This window comes from Sus scrofa, chromosome 9 (assembly GCF_000003025.6).
Source record: "Sus scrofa isolate TJ Tabasco breed Duroc chromosome 9, Sscrofa11.1, whole genome shotgun sequence".
Taxonomy (NCBI): Eukaryota; Metazoa; Chordata; class Mammalia; order Artiodactyla; family Suidae; genus Sus; species Sus scrofa.
In genome coordinates, this window is record NC_010451.4 from 73,919,547 (window position 1) to 73,943,636 (window position 24,090).

Sequence of the window (24,090 nt, forward strand, 5' to 3'; positions counted from 1 at the left end):
GTGTATTCTCCAGGTTCCTCAGATTATATGAACGTGAAAAAGAACATATTCCCATGGTTTGCTCCATCAATACTAATGCCTGCAAATCTGGGCCACTTCCTCAAAGTTTCTGGAAATGATCTCATGTCAAGGTGCCAACAGATCAGACACATGTTTCCCGTCTCCAGACAGAAGGAAGAATATCTCTCTTCACTCTTCCTTAGAAATTACCAGGCAGAAATCATGTGAGAGTGGTTGGATTCCTTCCCGATGTCCCAAGACACTAAAAATAAAATCGTTGCTGCATGTGAAGGGAATGTTTGAGTTGTATTTGCACACAACTTTCCCAAATTGCAAGACTTCTGCTGCCAAAGGAGAAAACAACTACCAATTAACCAAGGACTCAGAGGCTTAGAATACACAATGACCCATCAAATGGTAAGCAAACATCTAGATCAGTCTTCCAAAGAAGTACTTGTGACTAGAAGGCAAAAAGAAAGTCTTGCATCCATAGAGGTAATAAAACATCATATGGGAACCTCATAAGTAGATGACGGCTCAGGACTGACTCTGAGGTTAAAACGCCAAATGACAGTCCACAGTGGCCTCCTGAAACTTGTTTTTCTTTTTTAGTAAATGGGGCTGGAATCACTGTACTTGTGTGAGTATGGTGTATCTCCTCTGAAATGCCATCCTCATTGTTTTTTTTCAACATTGCCTTGACATACTTTCAGCTTTTACATCTACAGTTAAGTTTGATGATCACCTGATGTAGAGAAGCTGAAATGGATTGACAAACAGGCAGCTGGAAGAGGAAGAGACTTGCCCTAAATTAGAAAAATCATTAAAGATACAGAGGATGGAATAGGATCTGTTTTCTATCTCCAGTGGAAAGAGGTAAAGAAAAAGGAGTTTGGCAAATGGGAGATAGTAATTTAGACATCTTGAAGATCTTACAGGTTTGCAGCTACAAATAATCACCACCTTTTAGTAAGAGCTAAATTCTTTAAATGCATCATAGGTATGAATTTCAACATCACAAACTTGAGCATGCAGAAAATGTGATTTTCTTTATTGCCATAATAGTGTCATATCTGACTGTTTTTCAGTACAGTGATTTTGGGGTCCTTTCCCTCTAGGGTCAGAAACAGTATAGTTTAATCTTCCTTCCAGGTTTTCCCTTCCTTCTGATATCCCAAGGGACATGACCAGGAGGAGGGTGTTCTGTGCCCTCTGTTAGTCCAACAAGTCCTCCCCCTTCCTCCTCGGTGGCAGGCTTGGTCTTCAGCCTCCTAGGATTTCTCCTAATTCCTGACCCAGCCCTCTACCCTACAGCTCATATGCAGTGTCCCCCAGTTCAGAAAACCGAAGCTGAAACATGTAATTGGCCCTGGAACATATTCCCTGAATGCATCTGAATTCATGCCTTTTTTAATTTCAAGCAGGTTTCCTACATCTAATTTTTAATCAAATACCACGCATTCTTCAAAGCCCCAAATATTTCCTGATCCCCTCAACCAGAAGGGAATTTTCTAAACTCACAGTCTGTCCTTTTCCTAAGAACTTTCTCACCTTCTGCCAGCACAAACGTTCAACTGGCATGCATTTCTGCAGGTGGGACCCTTGTTGATTGCAGGCGAGTGGGGCAGTGATCATTCTGATTGATTCTTGGCTATGTCCTACCGGTGGTTTTTGCATTTTTGATACAAATTCTGCCTTCTGTCCTAGATTATGATAAATTATATCCATGCCTTCCTCTCCTACTGTAAACTCCCTGAGGAAAAATAAATGTTTCAATTTCATAGTTCATTCAGTTCCTTGCACACAGTAGGCAATCAAAAATACTTATTAAAATGAATCCTTAGGTAAAACTGGACTAGGCCACAACACTGTTCTTAGTATAAGAATGGAAAAGGCAGGCGATATCATTCATCATCAGCATTTAAATACAGTCTACTTGCCAGCATTACTCTCTTCTGTCTACTCCCTAATGCCTACTTAAAGTCTCATAATTTTTAATTTGAGAAAAGAACCAGTGGGGTACTTTTGTTTTAATTTGTGGCAAAAAAAGAAAATAAAATTATTCAAACTTTGCTCTTCTACCACTGACAGTTAATAATACCACTGTCATCAACAGAGCATATTTAAAAGGCATTCGAGAAATCCACCTTTTCCCTGATTTAACATCAGGTTTTAATTCTGATTCCCTCTCAGAAGGGTTACAACTCAGCAGCCACATTGTCACTTTTGTGTTCCTCCATCACCCTAACATAAGAACAGAAATAGTAAACGCAGCATAAGAAGACTTAAAATTCACAAGGACCAGGGGAGTTCCCGTCGTGGCGCAGTGGTTAACGAATCTGACTAGGAACCATGAGGTTGCGGGTTCGGTCCCTGCCCTTGCTTAGTGGGTTAAGGATCTGGCGTTGCCGTGAGCTGTGGTGTAGGTTGCAGACGCGGCTCGGATCCCGCATTGCTGTGGCTCTGGCATAGGCTGGGGGCTACAGCTCCGATTCGACCCCTAGCCTGGGAATCTCCATATGCCACGGAGCGGCCCAAAGAAATAGCAAAAACACAAAAATAAATAAATAAAAAATAAAATCCGAATAGGAACCATGAGGTTGCGGGTTCGGTCCCTGCCCTTCCTCAGTGGGTTAACGATCCGGCGTTGCCGTGAGCTGTGGTGTAGGTTGCAGACTCGGCTCGGATGCTGCGTTGCTGTGGCTCTGGCGTAGGCCGGTGGCTACAGCTCCGATTCAACCCCTAGCCTGGGAATCTCCCTATGCCGCGGGAGCGGCCCAAGAAATAGCAACAACAACAACAACAAAGACAAAAGACAAAAAAAAAAAAAAAAAAAAAAAAAATTCACAAGGACCAGATCCTTTGACCATCGTAAACTCATAGATTATTGTACAGCATCACTGCACAAAGAATTGGCTTTTGTTTCAGAAACACAAGGTGAAAACAAAATAAAATAAAAATGATCCAGACATGCTGTACTGTAGATACTAAAAAGCAAAACTTTTCTTATCCCTTTAGAAGACTTAGTTTGTGAGAATAGGTGAAGATGTTGGTTGTAGGGCTTTGCCTACTTCCTAGCTAAAAGACCTATGTTTACACCAGCTTTCCAGAACATGGATTCAATTTCCTGTCTTCACAGAGTTACAAATGAGTATTTGAGGTATCCATGAAATAATCTGCAAACTATGAATGTTAAACCCACAAAAGCCAGAAGCCTTCTGTTCAGGCAGTCACCAGCTTAATGCTAACTTGAGGCATTCTCCATGTTTATAGTGGTTATTGCTACTGCTACCACTCTTAGCCCTGCTCAACCCCAAAACTCCCTCCTGAAGGAACTGCCAACCCCCATTGTCATCCTGTCTTCTGGAGTCTAGTGTTCAAAAGATCTCAGCACTCAGAGTTTAGGATTTAATGAGGGTCAGAGTGCTTAATGTCTAGAGGAGACTGGGCTCTAGATTCAAGTTCATAGTCTTGATTCTCAGAGCACAAACCATAGTCAAATGCAGGTTTTTGTTCCTAATACCTGACCTACAGAACTAGACTTTAGTGGGTCAGCCCAGGAATCAGCATTTTAAACTCATGTGTCATATTTTTTTCATTAAAAAAAAATTGCCATATTAGCGATACTAGGTAAACTTCAGATTGCTTACAGTCCCCCATAAGCTTCCAACTAAATAGCTTGACTGATGGTTTCAGTCAAAGAACCAAGTTTGCCTTCCCAAGTAGTGCTTCAACCTGAGTGAAAAAGTTCATGACATGCTAAACCAACCTTTTAAAGGAATATTTAAATGATTCCTTTGTTTCCCCAAAATCCCAAGTAAAGAAGCCCATTTGGCTATTATTAAACCAGAACCCCTAAGTCAGGTGACCCAGGTGACTATGCAGCTATGATGGGGACTGAGAAGGAGCTGCCTTTACCTTAACTCCTTCAGATCAAAATTATTCAGATAACTTATACACAAATAGCACATCTGTCATGAACATTCCAGTTTTATTTAGTGTCCGCAGCCTTGAATGATAATTTCAATAGAAATATATACTCTCATCCAAAACCAAATAGAAGAGGCTACTGTTTTTCACCTAGAGCTGAGAGATCCTATTTTCAAGAGGAATTGAAATCTTTTGTTTTGCAAATTGCACATTATAAACGTCACTTAGAGCACTTCCTTAATCAGTTTTATGCAACTAATAGTTTCTTCAAGTTAGTTAGGAGATTGCTAGCAATTAATTAGTAAGGTTAACAATGTTTTCATTGATCAGCCTGGCAGCAGTGATTGACAACATTAATATAATTGCTTTATTTCTCAGGAAACCTTGGCGTAAGGACCTAATAGTACTGGGAAACAGTTGGGAGATAAAGAAAAATAGATTATAAGCTTTAGATTGGGCCAATTACCTTAACATTTTGCTCCGTGGCTTTGATAACTGAATTAAGGGCTGAGAATCCCTTCCCTTAGGGGCTAAGGGCTTATTTTTCCATCCTTCCCCTATACCCAGCAAGACAGTAAGACAGAAATGAGGTGGGGTCTGTGCTGTGAGCTAGGACCCTACATTACCATTTCAATTATCATCACCATGACCAAATAAAGAAAGAATCTATAAACAGAATTTGAAAATTCAAAGTTCAGTGGCTGCATTTCACATCTTTTCTGAGGAAATCAGAGACCAAAAGGGAAGAGAGGACAAGTGTGCTCTGCTTCCTACCTCTTAAAAGTTTCCAGGATGTTACATAGGTTTTTCTGCTTGTCATTCAGATAGAGAATTAATATTGGTTATGTCCCAGATTGATTCTAGACCTACCTACAGTAGTATTTTTTAAGTCATCCTTGTTCAAGGATTACCAGGAAGAGAAGGTAAAACGTGATGGTCAGGTCCATCTTGTGACCTGAGTTCTTGTAATTTCTCTGGAAATTTGATAGAAACCTTTAGTCCTTCATTGTACTTGACCTACTTCTGCAAAAGGACTAGTATTTTTGTACCAAATCTGCTCTTCAAAATAACTAAGTTTACATCTTTATAATAACCAAAGCTGATGAAAATTTTAAAAGTAATTTCTCTTTTAGTTAAAATGATGGGGAAAATAAGTATAGGTTTTGTTTGGATATTTGCTCAGGGTGTTAGAACTGTTCTGAAAGGTGTTCACATAGGTGTCAAGCTACTTAAGAAAACATAAAATTGCAGATACTTTTCAGTAGAAGGATCACTTACGGAGAGCATTCTTGTTTTCAGATACCTGTCACGATAAATACATTACCTTCAATTCTTACAACAGTATGGCAAATTAAAGTCCACTTGTACAGATGAGGAAACACAGAATAAATGACTGGTACAAGGTCAGGTAGGTAAAATCCATGTTTGTGTAGTTCCAAAGCCTATGTCCTTTCTGCTATAGCAAACATCTTCATGGTGGAAACTCTTAGATTTCATCTAACTTTCCAGTGTTGAGAGGTGTAATTGTTCCTTTTATTAGGGTCATTGCTAATGGTGGTACTATCACAAAGAAAAGTAGTATTGTGGTTAAGATTTTGGTACCATGCCAGCCTTGCTGTGTCTGAATCTTGGCTCCGACCCTTTCTAGCTATGTATCCTTATGTAGCTCGACTTCTCAATGCCTCTCTTTCCTCTGCTTAAAAATTGCTTTATTTTTCAGAGGTAACACCCTCTCTACCTCAGAAAGCTGTTGAAAGAATTAAATGAACTAATTCAGTGCTTCTAAAACTTCAGTGTGTGCTTTAAGGCTTAAATATAAGACAAGACACCATCAAACTCCTAGAAGAGAACACTAGCAAAACATTCTCTGACATCAACCTTACAAATGTTTTCTCAGGTCAGTCTCCCAAGGCAACAGAAATAAAAACAAAAATAAACCAATGGGACCTAATCAAACTGAGAAGCTTTTGCACAGCAAAGGAAACCATAAAAAAAAAAAAGAAAAAAAAAAGACAACTTACAGAATGGGAGAAAATAGTTTCAAACGATGCAACTGACAAGGGCTTAATCTCTAAAATATGCAAACAACTTATGCAACTCAACAGCAAAAAAGCCAACAACCCAATGGAAAAATGGGCAAAAGACCTGAATAAACATTTCTCCAAAGAAGATATACAGATGGCCAACAAGCATATGAAAAAATGCTCAACATCACTGACTATTAGAGAAATCCAAACCAAAACTACCATGAGGTACCACCTCAGACCAGTCAGAATGGCCATCATTAATAAGTCCACAAATAACAAATGCTGGAGAGGGTGTGGAGAAAAGAGAAGCCTCCTGCACTTTTGGTAGGAATGTAAGCTGGTACAATCACTATGGAAAACAATATGGAGGTACCTTAGGAATCTATACATAGAACTACCATATGACGCAGCAATCCCACTCTTGGGCATATATCCAGACAAAACTTTCCTTGAAAAGGACACATGCACCCCCATGTTCATTGCAGCTCTATTCAATAGCCAAGACATAGAAACAACCTAAAAGTGTCCATCAACAGATGAATGGATTCAGAAGATGTGGTATATATACACAATGGAATACTACTCAGCCATAAAAAAGAACAAAATAATGCCATTTGCAGCAACATGGATGGAACTAGAGACTCTCATACTGAGTGAAGTAAGTCAGAAAGAGAAAGACAAATGCCATATTATATCACTTATATCTGGAATCTAATATACAGCACAAATGAACCTTTCCACAGAAAACAAAATCATGGACTTGGAGAACAGACTTGTGGTTGCCAAGGGGGAGGGGAGGGAGTAGAATGGATTGGGAAATTGGGGTTAATAGATGCAGACTTTTGCCTTTTGAATGGATTAGCAATAAGATCCTGCTGTGTAGCACTGGGAACTATATATTGTCACTTACAATGGAGCAAGATACTATGAAAAAAAGGAATGTATACGTGTATGTATTGACTGGGTCACCTTGCTGTTCAGTAGAAAATTGACAGAACACTGTAAACCAGTTACAATGGAAAAAAATAAAAATCATAAAAAGGAAAAAAAAGAAAACTTCAGTGTGCATATGAACCACCTGGCAAGAGTGGAGCCTAAGATTTTATAGATGTGACATTTAGAACGGTAGCTGATATGGAGTGGTTTTTCAATAATGGTCTGCTGTGGTCACTTAATGTTTAGATAAGGAAAGGTCACCTGGAGAAGATACTAGTTTTGAATGAATTTTTGAGGGAATGATGACTGAAAAGATCACACATTGTGCATGCCAGAACTTCTGTAACGTTTCATTGCCTGGCTGAAGCGTCAGGCACAGGCTACCTTCTTACTGGAAATAGTATAATTTTGAAAATGCAGTTAGGACAGAGGTGGCAGTGGTACAGCTTCCCAAAAGAGCAGTTTATTTGTTGAGCAACTATTTATTAAGTGTCTTGTGCTTTAACAGAGATTTGGAATCAATTGAGCATTCAGTATATGGCAGGCACCAATTCAGGCATGGGGAATACTTGGCCATGCCATTATTTTATTTTATTTTGTTTTGTTTTATTTGACATTATTTTAAAAGTTTCCTCTGTAGAATCTGTCCTTCATCACCAGCTGCAAGGTGAATGGTTTTTTTTTTTATGGGGAGTATCTGTCCTCTTGCTGTAGTTCTCCTTTTCATGGCATAACTATCCTTTCCTACTTATTTCTTTTAGTTCCCCCATTTCAGTCTAAGTACATCACTCTTCTGGATGATTCCTAGGCATAGTCACTTTTTCATCCATCCCACACATTTTTATTGAGTGCCCAATTCATATATAATGAATAGCTCTTAGCACAGTGTGTGTTGGAAAAAATAATTAACAGGTAATTAACCATAATTTACCTGATCTGTAGTGTTTTTTAATTTTTCCTATTTGCCTCAAATAACATCTTTCTTGTATCTTCTAGCCACAGTAGATCCAAGATCCACTTTAACATAAACACTAGAACTTTACATCCATGTCTGAATCTATAATATAAAGGTGTTAGAAACTCAGCTGAAAGCAAACTGCTCCATACCCATGCCTTAATTAGATGCCTTTTTTCATGAAATATACTTATATTAACATATTTTGTGCACTTTCAGCTTCATCTTTATGGACATCATTCCTGTATTATCCTTCAGAGGCAGAAATAATGATTTCAGATGCTAGAAATACCAATTGTTAACATTATTGCTAGGATATTCTGATTTGCTGTGGAACCTTTGGTGATTCCAGCAGATTTTTGGCACATATTATGCTAAATGCTCAAAAGTATAAAATAGAAGGCAGGCAGTTGTTCTCCCCTCCCCCACTTTATTTATTTATTTATTTATTTATTTATTGCTTTTTAAGTCCGCACATGGCGCATATGGAAATTCCTAGGCTAGGGGTCAAATCAGAGCTGCGGCTGCCGGCCTATGCCACAGCCACAGCAACATGGGATCCAAGCTGCATCTTTGACCTACACCACAGCTCACGGCAGCACCAGATCCTCAAGCCACAGAGTGAGGCCAGGGATCAAACCCACATCCTCATGGATACTAGTTGGGTTCATAACCCTCTGCACCACAGCGGGAACTCTCCCCTAGCTTTACTGAGGTACTCTTGACAAATAAAAATTGTATATATTCAAGGTGTCCAAATTTTGTTTTGATATACATGTACATTATGAAGTGATTATCATAACCACGCTAATTAATATATCTATCACCTCACATAGTTGAAATGTTTTTGTGTTGTGATAAGAGCTCAGCAGACTTCAAGTGTGCAATATGGTATTATTAACTGTAGTCACCATGTTGTATATTAGGTCTTCAGAACTTATTCATCCTGCATGACAACCTTTATACCCTCTTACTGATATCCCCTCATTTCTCCACCCCCAGCCCTTGGCAACCACCACTATACTGTCTGCTTTTATGAGCTTGGGCTTTTTAGATCTCACATATAAATGAGATCATGGACTCTTTGTCCATGTATCTGGCTTATTTCTCTCATTATAATGTCCAGAGTCATCCATGTTGTCACATATGGCAGGATTCCTTCTTTTTTAAGGCTGAATAATATTCCATATATATGTGTGTGTGTGTGTGTGTGTGTGTGTGTGTGTGTGTGTGTGTGTGTGTATAGATATATATCACTTTTTAAATTCATTCATCTGTCAGTGAATACTAAAGTTGTTTCCAGATCTTGAATAATGATAAAATGACCATGGAAGTGCAGATATCTCTTCAAGATCCTGATTGCATTTCCTTTGGATACATACCCAAAGGTGGGACTGTGCTGTCATATGGTAGCATAGTTCTCTTTTTAGTTTTTTGAGGAACCAGCCAAATGAGGTTGTTGTTGTTATTTATTGTTGTTATTTGCCATTGGGAAGTTGAGTTCCTATATACTTTAGATGTTAACCCCTTATCAGATATATGGTTTGCCAATATTTTTACCATTTCATATGAGAATGTGGCTCTATTACATGTGGACGTGTGGCATAGTTCTCAGGGAGCAGAAACAAGAGCAAATAGTCCATGCTTACCAGGCTTTTTCAAGGAAGGGATCTGGACACTTGGGCTTTTATTTATACATGCTTGTGGAGGTACATGCTGCCCTAAAGCCACCAGCACTTTCCTCTTTGGAGATATAGTTGTGATGATAGACTCAACACCTCTCTGTTATTATAGAAAGAATTCTGACTCCAAATCAGGAACACTAGGATTCTCATCCTGAGTGCTATTAAACCCACACTTAAGTCATTTTATTTCTCTTGGTTTAAATGTATTAATCTGTTAGGTTTAAAAGTACATACAGATTTGCCCCAAAGCAATGTACATGATGATGATTTTCATAAACACTAGTAAAATTGTTGGGAGACCTTTTTCAATTCTCATGATTCACTCATTTTGCTATTATTTCTCTTATACTTACTACCACTTATAATATATCAGCAGGCAATTAGTTGCTTTACTTGCTTTGATGTTCAAGTTTCTCTCTTGGAACCAAGGGTACCAGAACAGAACTCTTACATATTTATGGAGCGGTGAAGTCATTGGAGGAAGACCCTGTATTTCTTAGTCTCAAGAGCTTGCTTTATCACTGCAGTCCTAAAAGACTCTAAGTAGGTTAGAGTACTTTAGAAAGAGTCTGAAGATAATATTGAAGTTACGTTCATTGTGATTAATAAAGAATCTTTAATCACAAAGTTCCTCTAGATTGCTTTTTAGTTTGAGTTTCAAACTTCAAATGTATGTTTATCTTTCTTTCTTCAAAAATGAAATGTAGCAGAGATGTACTTTTGCCTCAAATTGCTTTTATACTAATGGACAAATAAGTTTTACATTGTTCCATTTTCGTGCTTTTTTTATTGAGCCTTAGTGGATGTAGAAAACTCCAATTGTGTTACCTTAATCTAATAAGAGACTTTTAAAAGGTAATGACTGTCACAGAGCCTGTTTCTCCAGTTCAGAGGCTTCCCTGATAATTCATCTAGTTTGGGTTTTCTCTAATTATGCGGCGTTTATATTCTCTTCTCAATGTACTCACATTACTTTTATGTCAATTGCCAGAATTCTTCAGGGCAGAATAAGTTGGGCCTTTATTTCCCTCTGCTGCTTCCCTGGTAATTGTTTGAAGAGTCCTGTGAAGACTTCTTTTTAATTCCTCTCACTGTGAGGTAAGCCTTTATAAAGACGGTCATAATACAGAAAGCAGAGACTTGTGCTGAGAATGACATTGTTTCATAAAAATGTCAGTGATTATTAATTCATAGAAGATTTGTGAGGCAAGTGGAAAGACTTGATAAGCCTCATTTCCTTGACCATATTCATTTTTTACCCAGGAATATAAATTTTGCTAATCACTATTTCAAATTGCATTTGCCTTTCACCCAGCCACAACCGTGTTCGTTTTAATTAGTTCAAGTTTGCGGGATGTAAAAATGTTTTCCTATTCATCAAGATGTCCCTAGAATAATGCTATCCAGAGTCCTGGGCATTCTTGAGAAACAAGCTTCTCTGCAACAGATTAAAGAGCACTTTTAAGGGCACTTCCCCAAATATATATATACCCAAGGAGTCCAGTACATCATTCCAAGGAAAATAACTTATTTTCAAACCTCTTATCACTGAAAATTCAGTACTTCTAAGGAATGATTACATTAATTGGCATTGTACTCTAAATTTGCTCAGCTGAACCTCCAAGAACACAGAGTGCTTTTTAAAAACAGTACTACAGTAACCCCAAAGACTGTTAAACTGCAGGCAACATTTATTTCCAGGACCAGCCTCTCACACCTTGCTTTCAAATACTGGAAATATCCTCTGAGGCTCCTCTGTGCCTCCAAAGGTCAAGGAACTGACATTTTAATATCAGGCGCATAACTTGGGAAGCTAGCAGAAAGGTAAGTATGGTGAGTCACTTGTCCAGTCTTGACAACTAATATGGCTTGTACAATGTGAGGCATCCCAAGTGAAAACAACAGATGTTAGTGTCTGCTTTGGGTAAGAGATCCTGGCAGGTCCGAGCCTGAACTGGCATGAGCATCTTGAAAAAAAAAAAAGCTATCAGGCTAAGAGGATCTAAGTCAAGAAATTATATCTACCCTCAGAATTCATGTCACGGATTCTGAAAATGGAGAGGATTAAATGCATGTCTTTGGAGACAGCTTTCAGAACCACAGATATTTTGTGCCAGTCAGTGTTGCAATCGAGTTTGAAGTGGACTTGAACGAAGAGCAGAGAAGAATTTTTAATGAAGGCTTTTAGAGGTTTTACATTTTATTTAATAATAAACTTTCTTCAAAACATTGCTAAAGTGGACATTTAAAACACATGTATCCATCCAAACACATCTTTCTAAAACAGGACTTTCTAGTCAGGTTCTGATGAAATCTAAGCCTTTCTAGAGCAAAGAGTTTGACTCATTCAGCTTTCTTTCCCTCACAGCACAGACAAAATCGCTTGCCCAAAATGATGCTGTTTATTGAATAAACTGCTTTTAGCACATTATTTCTTTGCTGAAAAAACTCCTAAGAGACCCCAACCCATTGTCTAGACTGTTAAAGTCTTGTTTCCCACTATTCTCCCTCCCCTACTGTTCTGGGACTTACTTCCTTAGGGCATTCCAGCTGGTGCCTTCCTATTGTCTTCTCAGACCTAACCACCTTCAAGTCCCGATTCAAGTTCTACTTTGTCTGTAAATTCTCCTCCTACTGCTCAGCCCACAAAGCTTTCTGTGTAATTGTTTCACCCTTAAGGTCCAGTGATTCTCATTTAGCCCTTTTCTAATAGCCAAATGTTTGTTAAAGCTTAGGATACATCAGTGTGTAAGTGCCTTCAGGTTAAGGACCAGGTCTTCTTGGCTCTCCTTCCCCTCCTGTTCCAGCCTTGAGTGAAGAATATGTATGAATAAGCATATGAATGGCTAGGACTAAGAATCTGAGGGTGTCCTGAGCACCGGTTTAAGAGATTCTCAGGGAGTTGGAACAGCCTAGCAAACTCAAATATTCAATTCACTTCCATAAAAGCAGGCTCAGGTGTAGGCTCAGCTCATGAAGGGTACTTCAAATCCTCTCTAAACTGAACAAATATGTGATTTTCTTGTGGAATTATTGCTAACTTTCAATAATATATGACTGCATACCCACAAATTCCATTTTTTGGGTTTGTAAAACTTCTACATTGATACCAGCCTTTTTTTTCTATTTTCTTAAAATTGGATTGCTGATCTTTGTATTATAAGTAGGAGTCAAGACTGACCTGTAAATATACCTTTTACAATTTTCCTGGGGAATGCATGCAGTTCATTTTGGAGAATAAGTTTGTGTTGTTGAGATGTTTCAAATCCTCCTTGTGAGCACCTGTGACTCAAAGGTCATAGCAGGAACAAAGAAGCTTTCTTTACCACTGACTAAAAATTCTACCTGATGAGAAAATGAGCCAGTTTCCCTCTAACCCAGAAGTTTGTGACATTAATATCTGTAAAGAGAGTTAGCCAGACAAAGTGGACTACCATCCCTACAGGAGGATAAGGGCTGACAGTTTGGACACACTGGATCGATAAGAAATGCAAAGGAAAACCAGAAAGAGAGAGTAAGGGAGAAAAGGAAAAAGCAATAAAAGACAAAATTAATATGCGGTGCAAACTAGAAACTAGCTCTAAGGTAATACTGATACATTTAACTCTACATGGCAACTTTGCCTCTCTTCAGCTAACATAGAGTATGATTCAGTCTTCACTACAAACCTGCTGTAAATTTTCTCAAATTGTTTCAAACACTTGCTCAGTTTCTGAACTGCTGTGTGCCTGGCACTGTTCTACATGCTGGTATATCAGTGAAGGAAACAAAGTCTCCTTCTTCCTGGCATTTATATTTTAGCGAATGATCAGAATCTACATATCAGACTATATATAAATACACATTAATTGAGGAACTGCTAAGTGCTGGGGCTTTGTATGTCACTTCTGACTTAATTCTTAAAAGAATCCTAACGGGTAGAAATACCACTGTCTCCATTTTACAGACCAAAAACACTAAGGTTAAGAGAGAACTAAGTAATTTTGCTGGGTCACACACCTACCTAGATAAGTAGAGCTTGGCTATGAACCCCCCTTCCCCTAACTGCCAAGCAGGACAGCCAAACAAGCTGAAAATTCCAGAGTGTAACTCAAGTGCTCAAGAATATATTCCACTTTTTACATGCTATAAGTTAGAGTGAACAGTCCAAACATGGAAAGATTTGACTCTATAAAAATTTTCTTTTAAATGATGCATTTTATTTTCTGTAGAGCTATTGGGATAGCATTTGTTTTCATGTTAAACCTTTTAACTGTTAAACTGGGGATATTACACTGCCTCTTGCAGTGTCCCCGAACTTCTATGAAGGACATTTTGCTTGCCTACAAAGTATAATTTAAAAACCTTTCTAAAAATCTTCAAATGAAAAGTATTCTAATGATCAGAAAAGACTGCTTAGTGCAGTCCTCTGAGCTCTGTTTGGCTTCCCTTCCGGTTGTTCTCACCCGTCAGCTTTCTGAGCCATCTGAGCCTTGGTCCAGGGAACCTGCGGGCTGTGGCAAGTGGAGGTATGGGTGGGATTAGGGCTCAGCACCAAGCAGGAAGCTGGCAGCTGTGGGCACCATCATTTCAGAAGTTTATAAAGATATGTGCTCTTTTTCGGGATGCTGCTATTCCTCTACATGGATAATGCTTAGCTGCCTGAGACATTTTAATGAGAATTTTGCAAAGGGGTGGAGGAGGCCAAACCTGGGGACCTTTTTAACTCTTAGCTCCTGGGACCCACTTATGGTTCCTCAAAGTCCTTTGGGAAAATGAAAGACAGAGAAAGCCAGACAATAAGACCTTCTGTGGACCTGTAGCTTACAGAGCAGTGTGCTATAGCACAAGGAAAACAAGACACATTGTCTCTGTCCCTGAAGATTTTACATTCTAAAGAAGGAAGGAAAATAGTTTGAAATACCCAACTCAGTCAACAAGCAATACATCTAATTAGAGCTATGTAACCACTGGAGAAACCATAGCAACCTCCTTCCCTGAAAGAGAGTTTCTCTCCAGAAGCCACATTACATCATGGTTGAGAATAGAGTCTTCGGAATCAGACAACCTGGGTTTCAATCCTGACCCTGCAACTTTCTAGTCATGTGACCTCAACTGAGTCATCTCACCTCTTGTGCCATAGTTGCTTTATGTGTAAGGTGTGATAATGGAAATATTTCCCTTATGGTACTGTTGTGAGTATTAAATGGGTTAATACATAGAAACTATTTGTACTAGATGAGATAACATATTGAAAGTGCTTGAAAGAGTATTTGACTAATAGGAAGAGCTATAGTTAAGTCGAGGTAGTATCACATTCTATTTATTTTTAAGGTGGATCTTAAGATTGAGTGAGTTATTATTCTACATTAATAATTGCAAGTCTTCATGGGTACTGAAGACTGAAGGTGAAAATGGGACATGGCCTATCTCACTCAATTCTCTAAACAATCTTAGATACAATTTTAAACTTTGTTTGAATAGAAAGAAACCAAGGCTTAGAGAGGTTTAAACAACTTCTCAAGACTGAAACCCAGATTTGTCTGATTCTTCTGGAAGCCACACTCTGTTAAGACCCCTTGCCTCCTCACCTCAACCAGCAAAGAATGTTGGAGAATATTTTGGCATTTGAGATGGGACTTGGAACTAAAAGAAAATTGGTAAGTGGGTAGAGGAAGGAATTGAACAGCTTTCTAAGCCTATGATCAAAAGCAGTTACAGTGTTCGGTTGTCCCTGAAGTTCCTTTCAGAATCTGAACGACACATTGGAAGCCCACTCAGATTGTGTTTCTCATTTATGAATTTTCTTCCACTAATACTTGTGACAAGAGAAGGAAAAATGGATTCAAACAGGAGCACTTCTGAGGACAGAGTTAACTGGAATCATACTTAGGTTTTGATCAAAAAAATATAAAAGCTGATGGAACTATCAGAAATCTTGTTGAGGTGGGTAGGAGGGTGAAAAGGGGTCTGTGTCTTGGGGACAGACACTGTGGGCTGCACTACAGCAGTAGGTGGCTCTTTATAATTGGTGACTGCATCACCCATGATCAGACCAGCCTAGTTTTAAAAGATGTAGATTGAGAAAAGAGTTAGTATGTTCCAAGAGGCCTCAAGATAAGGCTGAAGTTTCAGCCAGTCCTTTGGGGCAGATGAAAAAATAACAGGTTTATTAAAATTGCCTCTGTATTATGCTATGAAAACTTCTACACAGATGCACAGATGGGCTTCAATTTGGACAATACTGTTGCTGCATATTAAAGGCCTTTGATTTTAATATTCAATAATGAATAAAACTACTGGTAGGTATCCTCCTGAGTCATAATGTAATCAAAGGAGAATGAGTCTGGCTCACTATTCTAAAGGTAGAGCTTAGCACTAGGAGTTAGCACTACCTACCTTCTCAGGTGCCTTCGTGCTGGCTGACCTACCCTTATGTTCCTTCCAGTCCCCATCCCCAAGTAAAACCATTCTGTGTCCCCAATTCTTCGCTCTTTCTTCTGCGCACCTTCATTTCCATGTGATTTTGCAGTCCCTTCTTTTCACATAGTGGAATCTACTTCTCCCCTCTCTTACTTGACCTGAGTGCCCCTTTGATCTGTTTTTGCCAGTAGAATGGAGAAGAAAATGCACAGAATGCTAGCTTTGTGCTGAGTCCCTGGACACTTTGGCTTTCTCTGTTGCTCCCCTTCTTGTATCATCTCATGAGGATCTCTTGTTCTCAGCAGAACTGGCTAGCCTGCAGAAAGATGAGAGCCCGCATTGAGCAGAGCCAGGTGAGATCAGTTATCCCATTCAAGGTCCCAGAAAGGGTCTACCCCAAATCAGCAAAGCCACCCTGCTGACATTGAAGCTGACATGATTGAGTGCCAATGACTAGCAGAACCACCCAGCCATCCTGATGACTCTTGGAGAGGGAGGGAATGATAGCTGTTTAAAGCCACTAAGTTTTAAGGTGCTTTGTTACATGACAGTATCTAACATACAACCACCATGGCTTATCCCCAGCCCTGAGCTTTGATGTGTATGCTGATATAGCCCCCACTTGAGTGTGAGCTGGTATCTTCAGCTCCTCAAATAGTATCTACACTCAGAACTTCTAACATATTACTAAATAAATGATACCACTGAATTCGTATCAGTGAACACCTGGATTGCTCTCTAATTTGCAATCAGATCTAAGTGTATTTTTCTTATTAATTGACATCCTCCTTTTTGGACTGTCTCGTTTATATTCTTGATTTGATGTCCTCTCTGTTTCTGTTTCTCTTTGACTTAGCTAGAAATGAATAATATGTCTGAAAGATAATAAACTTTTAAAATGCCTTTGGTAGAGAAATTCAGAAAGTAGAAGGAGGCACACAAAGGTCAAGGCGAATAATCCAAAAGTGAATGAGACTGGAAGGTTTGCCTTGGTCTTATGAATTTGATGATGAAGTTCTGAGTTACAAAACAATTATTAGGTGTATTATTGCATAATAACCAATCTTGTATTTTTATTTATGTGGTTTCAAATATTTGCTACCTGCCCTACATTTCATTCATTATAATATTTTTTGATTTTTCTTGAAACTTCAGTCAGAAGCCCAGGCACTAAAGATATCTGTAAAGCTTTTTTTTTTTTTTTTTTAATTTGGTGACTGTGTCCTTCCACTTAGTAAAATTCAGGACATAGTTATATTTTCTCCCATCTGCTAATACTTTGAGATCTTCAGCCACGGAACTACTTTTTACGATGGTCAACAGTATTCATTCACAAAATGTGCACAGACAGGGCTTTCATGGGGCATGAGGTCTTCAGAAGAGAACATTCTACAAGTGTGAGGGATTTAGGACTGAACAGACAATGCAGTTTTTTTGCACCATTTCTCTGTGGGGATAAGATCCATCAAATTCCAATATTAGCTTTAGCTGGCAAAGCAGGGAGTGCTTTTGAGTTATCTGCCCCTTCTCTGCACCTAAAGCAGTAATGAAATATAGGCATTATAAAGCTATTTTACTCTAGTATGGACACGTTGAGGAGATTCCTCCCTTGCTGCAGCTGAGGTCTGGCTTCTTGTTTCCCCTTATCACAGAGACAAGAGAAGTTGCAAAAGAAAATGGCAATTCAGAAAGGAAGAAGAAAAAGAAGTAGCCATGTTCTTTTAATTATCATATTAGACTGCAGCCATTTAATAAGGTTTGGCGCTTGATTGAGTTCCTCGTTTCCTGAGGTGCAGGAGCATTTCCCATCATGGCCTGGCTATTGATGCAAAGATGCTATGAAAGCCTTGTTCTTGTCTCATTCTTTCTCTGCCTCATTAACTTGTTCACTTTAATGATTACATCTTCATAAAGTCTAACATTTCAATATCAAATGTTCCATTCTTAAATTAAGCATTAAAAAATGGGGAAGGGATGGTTGATTACCACACAATCTGTCTTCATCTATTTTAACACTTACAGTGGTTCCATCTCATTATTTGGGGGGTGTGCAGGGGCTTATGTATTCCCTGTGTCCTTCCCATCTATTAATACAACTCCACTTTCATTCATCCCTGTATTCAACACACATTTATTGAGCTCTTTCAATGTTCAAGGCCCAGGAGGAAGGTTTTGAGGGAAAGAAAGAAGTTTTAAACCCTCCTTAAACGAGCATGTAGCTCCTTCCCTGGACGGGATTAACTCATGAAGAAAGATAACACACACTAACATAAAGGAGAAAAGACTTGAAAAAAGGCCTGGAAGACTAGGAGTAGACACAGGAAAGGAAAAGTATATTAGGGAGATTCACCAGAACTTGTCTTCAGTAAAACTTGTTAAGATCTCTGTTTATGCACTTTTCTCGAGAGTCATATTTGCAACTTAAAATATCAGTAAAATTAAAGTATACTGCTAATTCTTCAAAAGGAGAGGAAAAAAAATGATTAGATGTTTTCAGGAAGACACATTACATTGGTATCTCATTTCAGTATAAATTAGACCCATGGTAAGAATAGAAGACATTCAGGTATGATTTTCTTATTCTCCCCAAGGAATAAAAATATGTCCTGTGTGTGTAGGTGTTATTAGTTAGCTTTCTCTTATACCCAACTCCAAATGCAGTCTGTCAATATTAACGTTTTTATATCGTCCAAGTTAACAGATGTTGAATATTTGATCAATTAAATATGCTAATTTGTGTATTGGGAACATGAGAACAAACATGGAAACAAGTAACCCCCATCCTGTACAACTGATCTTTTTCATCTAAATCCAGATCTTTACAATATCCATAAAAATTTGATCCTCATAATTCCAATATATTTGGATTATTTTTAAAATTTCAATTCTGTATCAACTATTCACTCTCCCTATAAGGCTTTTCATTCAGCATTTATTAAATTATTTAATAAGTATTTATTAAGTGCTTACTATGTGCTAGATGCTATTTTAGGTGCTCAGGATATAGCAATCAACAAGAGACAAAGTTTCCTACCTTTGTAGAACTTAAATTATAGGAGGAAAGACATATAATAAAAAGAGGGACAGAGAAGTAGATGGTAGATGAACGGTGGAGACAAATAAGGTAGAATAAAAGGATTGGGGAAGGTTGAGGCCTCTGGGTCCTGGCACCAGACTTGGGTTTGGAGAGGAATGGTGGTGAGGTCAGTGGCTATAGCAGAGGAAAAGGAGGAGGTAGGAAAAAATACAAAGATATGAAGAGGAGCTGTGCCCTGTAAGCCTTGTGGACCACAAAAAGGCTTTGGCTTTTACTCTCATCAGATGAGAAGCCATTGGAGAGCTTGGGTACATTTGTGACATACCTAACACACACTATAATAGGTTTTGCATTTCAAAAAGTTGTTGTGTTGAGAATAGACTGAAGAGGTGCAAAAGTAGAAATAAGCTGATATGTTGACTTTTGGAACAGTTCTGGTAAAAGATGCTATTGGTTTGGACCAGGTGGTAGCAGTGGAAGTGGTGAAAAAAAGTGGTGAGATGCAGAATATATTTTGAAGTTTGATCATGTAACTTGCTGACTGACTGGATATGAAGTATAAGAGAAACAGAATTCTAAGTTGACTCCAAGGTTTGGGGCCTGAGCAAGCAGAAAGGTGGAGTTGCTGTTTACTGAGCTGGGGAAGGTGCAGAGAGCAGCCTTGAGGTAGGAACCAGGGGTTGTACAATGGATGTGTTATACGTGAGATGTTTCACAGACATACAAGTGGAGACATTAAGTAGATGGCTGAATAATTGAGTCTGGAGTTTAGGGGGCGACATTCTGGCTGAAAAAATTAAATCTGAGGATCATCAGCATATAGATGGCTTTTAAATCCATTGAAGCACGTAGGGAACTAGTGCAGAAGACAGATGATATTGCAGGACAAAGCTCTGGAGAATGCAAGTTGTGACAGACCCCAGAGGTAGAGAAGAGACTAAAAATATGTAGGCAGGAGTTCCCGTCATGGCACAGTGGTTAATGAATCTGACTAGGAACCATGAGGTTGCGGGTTCAATCCCTGGCCTTGCTCAGTGGGTTAAGGATCCAGTGGTGCCGTGAGCTGTGGTGTAGGTCGCCGATGTGGCTTGGATCCTGTGTTGCTGTGGCTCTGGCATAGGCCGGTGGCTACAGCTCTGATTAGAAGCAGCCCTAGAAAAGGCAAAAAGAACAAAAAAAAAAAAAAAAAAAAAAAAAAGTAGGCAGAGTAGTTGGCGGATTTGAAAGACACTCTCCTGTATTTGACCAAGGTGGCTCCCTGTGGTCACTGGTTTTTGTAATGAAATGTTTTATTAGATTTACTTAAAATATAGAGACTATACAGTGAAAATTCCTATAAAACCCTCTGTGCTTTATTGAATCTTTCCCTTTTTTTTATGCACTATGACATTACAGTTAGGCAGTCACCTTCCTATACTCTCTTCTCCATTACATTCTCTCTCCCCCCAAAGGCCACCATCACTCTTTTGAAGTCAATATTTATTATTCTTATGCAGGTTTTTCATCTTTAAGTATAAAGGCAGTTTTTTGGTACTATATATGTATATACATATTTTAAATTATCTATGTCCACATAATATTATTTTCCAGGTTTTAAAATTTTTTTGTACAACCTGTACAATGCCTTCCACATCTCTTGGTTTGTATTTGCTTAGTAGTATATTTTTAACATATTGTTTCATATAGTTTAGAGTCATTTTTTAGAATACTGTACCACATTTTAAGAATTTGCTGTAGCTTATTTTCTCAAACATTTTATGCAGGAGATTAAGTCTGTTTCTGATGTATGCTGTTTCCAGCAAGGATGCTGCAAACATTCACACACAGTTCATTTACCAATGTGTGTGGCTTTCTCTAGTTCAGAAGTGGAACTGCTGGTTATACAGTAGGTGCATCTTTCATCTTGAATATCATCAAATTCTCTTCAAAGTGCTTGTGCCAGTTTGCCCTGTTATCAGCAGTGAAAGACAGCTAGCTCCCTTTGCTGGACTCCTAAGCAATCTGTAGAACCAGCGGGACCAAAGGATATCCATTGTTGTTTCAATAAATTCACATCTCCCAAAGTTTATGGTCCTTTTGGGTTTCCTCTTGTGTGAAGAGCCTGAGCATCTTTGCCCATTTTGTGATTTTGTTTGTTATGCTCTACAAATGCGAAACTCCAGGTTTTGCTTTTCTTGAAAAACAGTATCTGGCAGTAGTCACTAACTTTTTTACAAGGCAAGTGTTGATGGGAACTCTTAACCTGAAACAAATACGTTTCAGTTTGCCACAGCCTGAAATACTCCTTATTGCATTACAACTAGCCTGCTTCACTCATTTATTTTACCTACCTGACCCCAAGAAGCATCTGAATTAGGGATCCTGTCTTAGAACCACCTGAACCAGGGTAGGAATCCAGGATTTTTAGGGCTTCTTTTGAAAATATCGTTTAACAAGTTTAAATGACACACATAGGAATGCTATCCCTTTAAACACAAATGAAAGCTCCTTAGTTTATTTTACAGACATGTCCATGAAAATCCAAATTTTTAAAAGTAAAGGGTGATTATTCTCCCTGTTCTAAATAATTCTGTAGGTAACTTTTAAAGTTTATCAAAATTCAATGTGGGATTTTTTTTTTAACAAAGTAACCCCCCAATGCACTTAAAACCTGTGTTTTTATTCGGCCATCATAAACTTAACAATGTACCATTATAGCCCACTTTCTAAAAACATCTAAGTAAAGGAAGTTATATGTACACTGAGATTGTGACAACCTCTTCAGCTGATTAAAAAAATAATACATTCATTAGCACCTGCCTTACCTAAAGGTTAGAGTGATAGCAACCCTGGCAAAAATAATCGAAAAAATAGAAGTGAAGGAAAGAGGGAAAGTGTGAGAGGTTTTGAGTGGCAATAAACAAATGAGATATTCTGGGGCATTTCCTCAGCTCTGATGAGGATCTGAGCAGCAAGGCTGATCCGAAGGAAGTGAATTATTCCCCTGGGGCACTATGTCTGCTCTTCTGGTAGCTGCTACCACATAAATATTAATGTCTGTTTCAGGTAGCACAGCCTCAGTGACTGTGCTCACTTCAGGCATGGGTGATGATAAAAAAAACTAGCAAACAAAAAAACTAAGGATATAATACATTATGAATTTCCTGAAGTTCTTTGTACAAAATAAACTTTAAAAGTGAATCTACCTTAAGTGATTAATTTTGACTATGATGTTGTACTGTTATTATTAAAACAAGCATAATAATAATCTAAGTTCCAATTGAGTATCATTTTTTTAATTCCTTCAACAAACATTTATTGAATACCTACTACATGCCAGGAACTAGAAATAAAACCATCAAAACTCTCTGCTTTGTAGAGCTTATGCTATGCTTGTCCAGCCCATGTTTTATATAGCTCTGCCCATGCATGTGTATTCGGATATGTCCTCAGGTACTGCTTATCTGACACCGCTCTATTCCTCTTGGAAGCTTAGTGCTCTGTTTGTCTTCTACATTATTACTTTTTTGTCACCACTTGGCCAGTCCCAAGAAGTGGCAGAATTAAGGCCTGAGGGAAAGGAGGAGAGAGCATTCTATAAAAGTGGTGCCATTTCAAAAAGATACAGAAACAAAAGGGTTTTTTTGTGTTTGTTTTTTTATGGCCGCACCTGCAGCATGTGGAAGTTCCCTGGTTAGGAGTCAAATCAGAGCTACAGCAGCTGGCCTATACCACAGCCACAGCAACACGGGATATGAGCTGCGTCTGCAAACCAAACCACAGCTCACGGCAATGCCGGATCCTTAACCCACTGAGCAAGGCCAGGGATCAAACCCACATCCTCATGGATACTGGTTGGGCTCGTTATCGCTGAGCCATGATGGGAATTTCCCAGAAACAAAAGTAATACAGGCCCATTTCCTATCATAGTCCAAGAATTTGTGCTTTATCTTCTTCCAGGTAGACTTCAGGAAGAAATCTGCTAGGTTTACATTTTTTGATACATTTTTCTTATGCCAAGCCAAGGCTATTTTAGGGGAATAGATTGATCTTCATTTGATGGCTCCAGTAATCACACTCAAAATCACCAGGAAACACAGGAAAATAATATCCAAGGGGAAAGAAAGTAGAATGATTCAGAAGTAAATGTAAGAGCAAACAAGATAAGTGGTTGTAAAGATTAGGAAGACTAGCAGTTGGGAGATTGACTTGGTATTGAATTGAGATGATTGGATGAAACAAGATGCCTGTGGTCCCATAACTAACAAGGAAGTTTTTCAGTTCTTTAATGGATAAAAATTTGAAGGATGTTAAGAGTTTGAAGGCGTATTTAAGGATACGAAGAAGAGTTTGAAAATGTCTGAGTTTTCTGCTTCCTACACCCCATTTGAATTTGTATCTGAAGAAACATTCCCTGTATAGGGTGTCTGAAATGCTTGATAAAGTGTAAACATTGTCTCTTTAAAAGCATGACTGAGCTTTTGGGAAAGTTAGGGAAATCACCAGAGACCAGAGCTGTAAGGAATCATAAATCTGGAAAGATAAATAGGTGCTAGAGCCAATGTTTATTACAGGGATATCTGAAAACCCCTTGTGGTTGAGAAGATAGGTTTTGAAGGTCTGTGTGCACAGAAGTCAATCCTATGGGCTAGGTTGGAAACCAAAACAATCAAAAATTGGCATTCCCAGTGGAAATCAGTGAGCAAAAAGCTGGTAAAAACTTAAAGGAAAACTTAATATATTTACCTCAGTTTCGGCTCCAGGTAAAATTGAAAGATAGATAGACAGATAGATAGATAGGGACAAATAAACTAAATAAACTCTCTTCATGGACACTGCTTGACCACATAAACGTGGACATTCCCCATACAAATTTTAAGCTGTAATTCATAGTAATTATATGACCCAAAAGCCCAAGGTGAATATGAATTTTAAATGGTCCCAAATTACTGACAAGAATGACAATTAAACTGACATTGCATCAAGAACAACAGAAACTGGAAAAATATTAAAAAAAAAAAACCTTTAAAATCTTGAGAGAAAATAGTTGTCATTCTAGAATATTCAGAAAAATGATTGTTTTTATTAGGAATGAAGGTAAAATAAAAGATGCTTTGAGGCATTAGTAACAATAATAAG

The 24,090-nt window shown here is 38.4% G+C and overlaps 1 long non-coding RNA gene across 22 annotated transcripts in view; it reads left to right on the plus strand.

The window, feature by feature from the left end:
• LOC102163402 overlaps positions 1 to 24,090 on the plus strand; it is a 190,237-nt gene that overhangs the window by 126,821 nt on the left and 39,326 nt on the right. For 6 of the 22 annotated variants that reach the window (XR_002335814.1, XR_002335810.1, XR_002335813.1 and 3 more), the window contains exon 5: positions 10,525 to 11,357. This is a non-coding gene — a long non-coding RNA (uncharacterized LOC102163402). The other 16 variants (XR_001298935.2, XR_001298937.2, XR_001298930.2 and 13 more) reach the window with 14 other exon arrangements.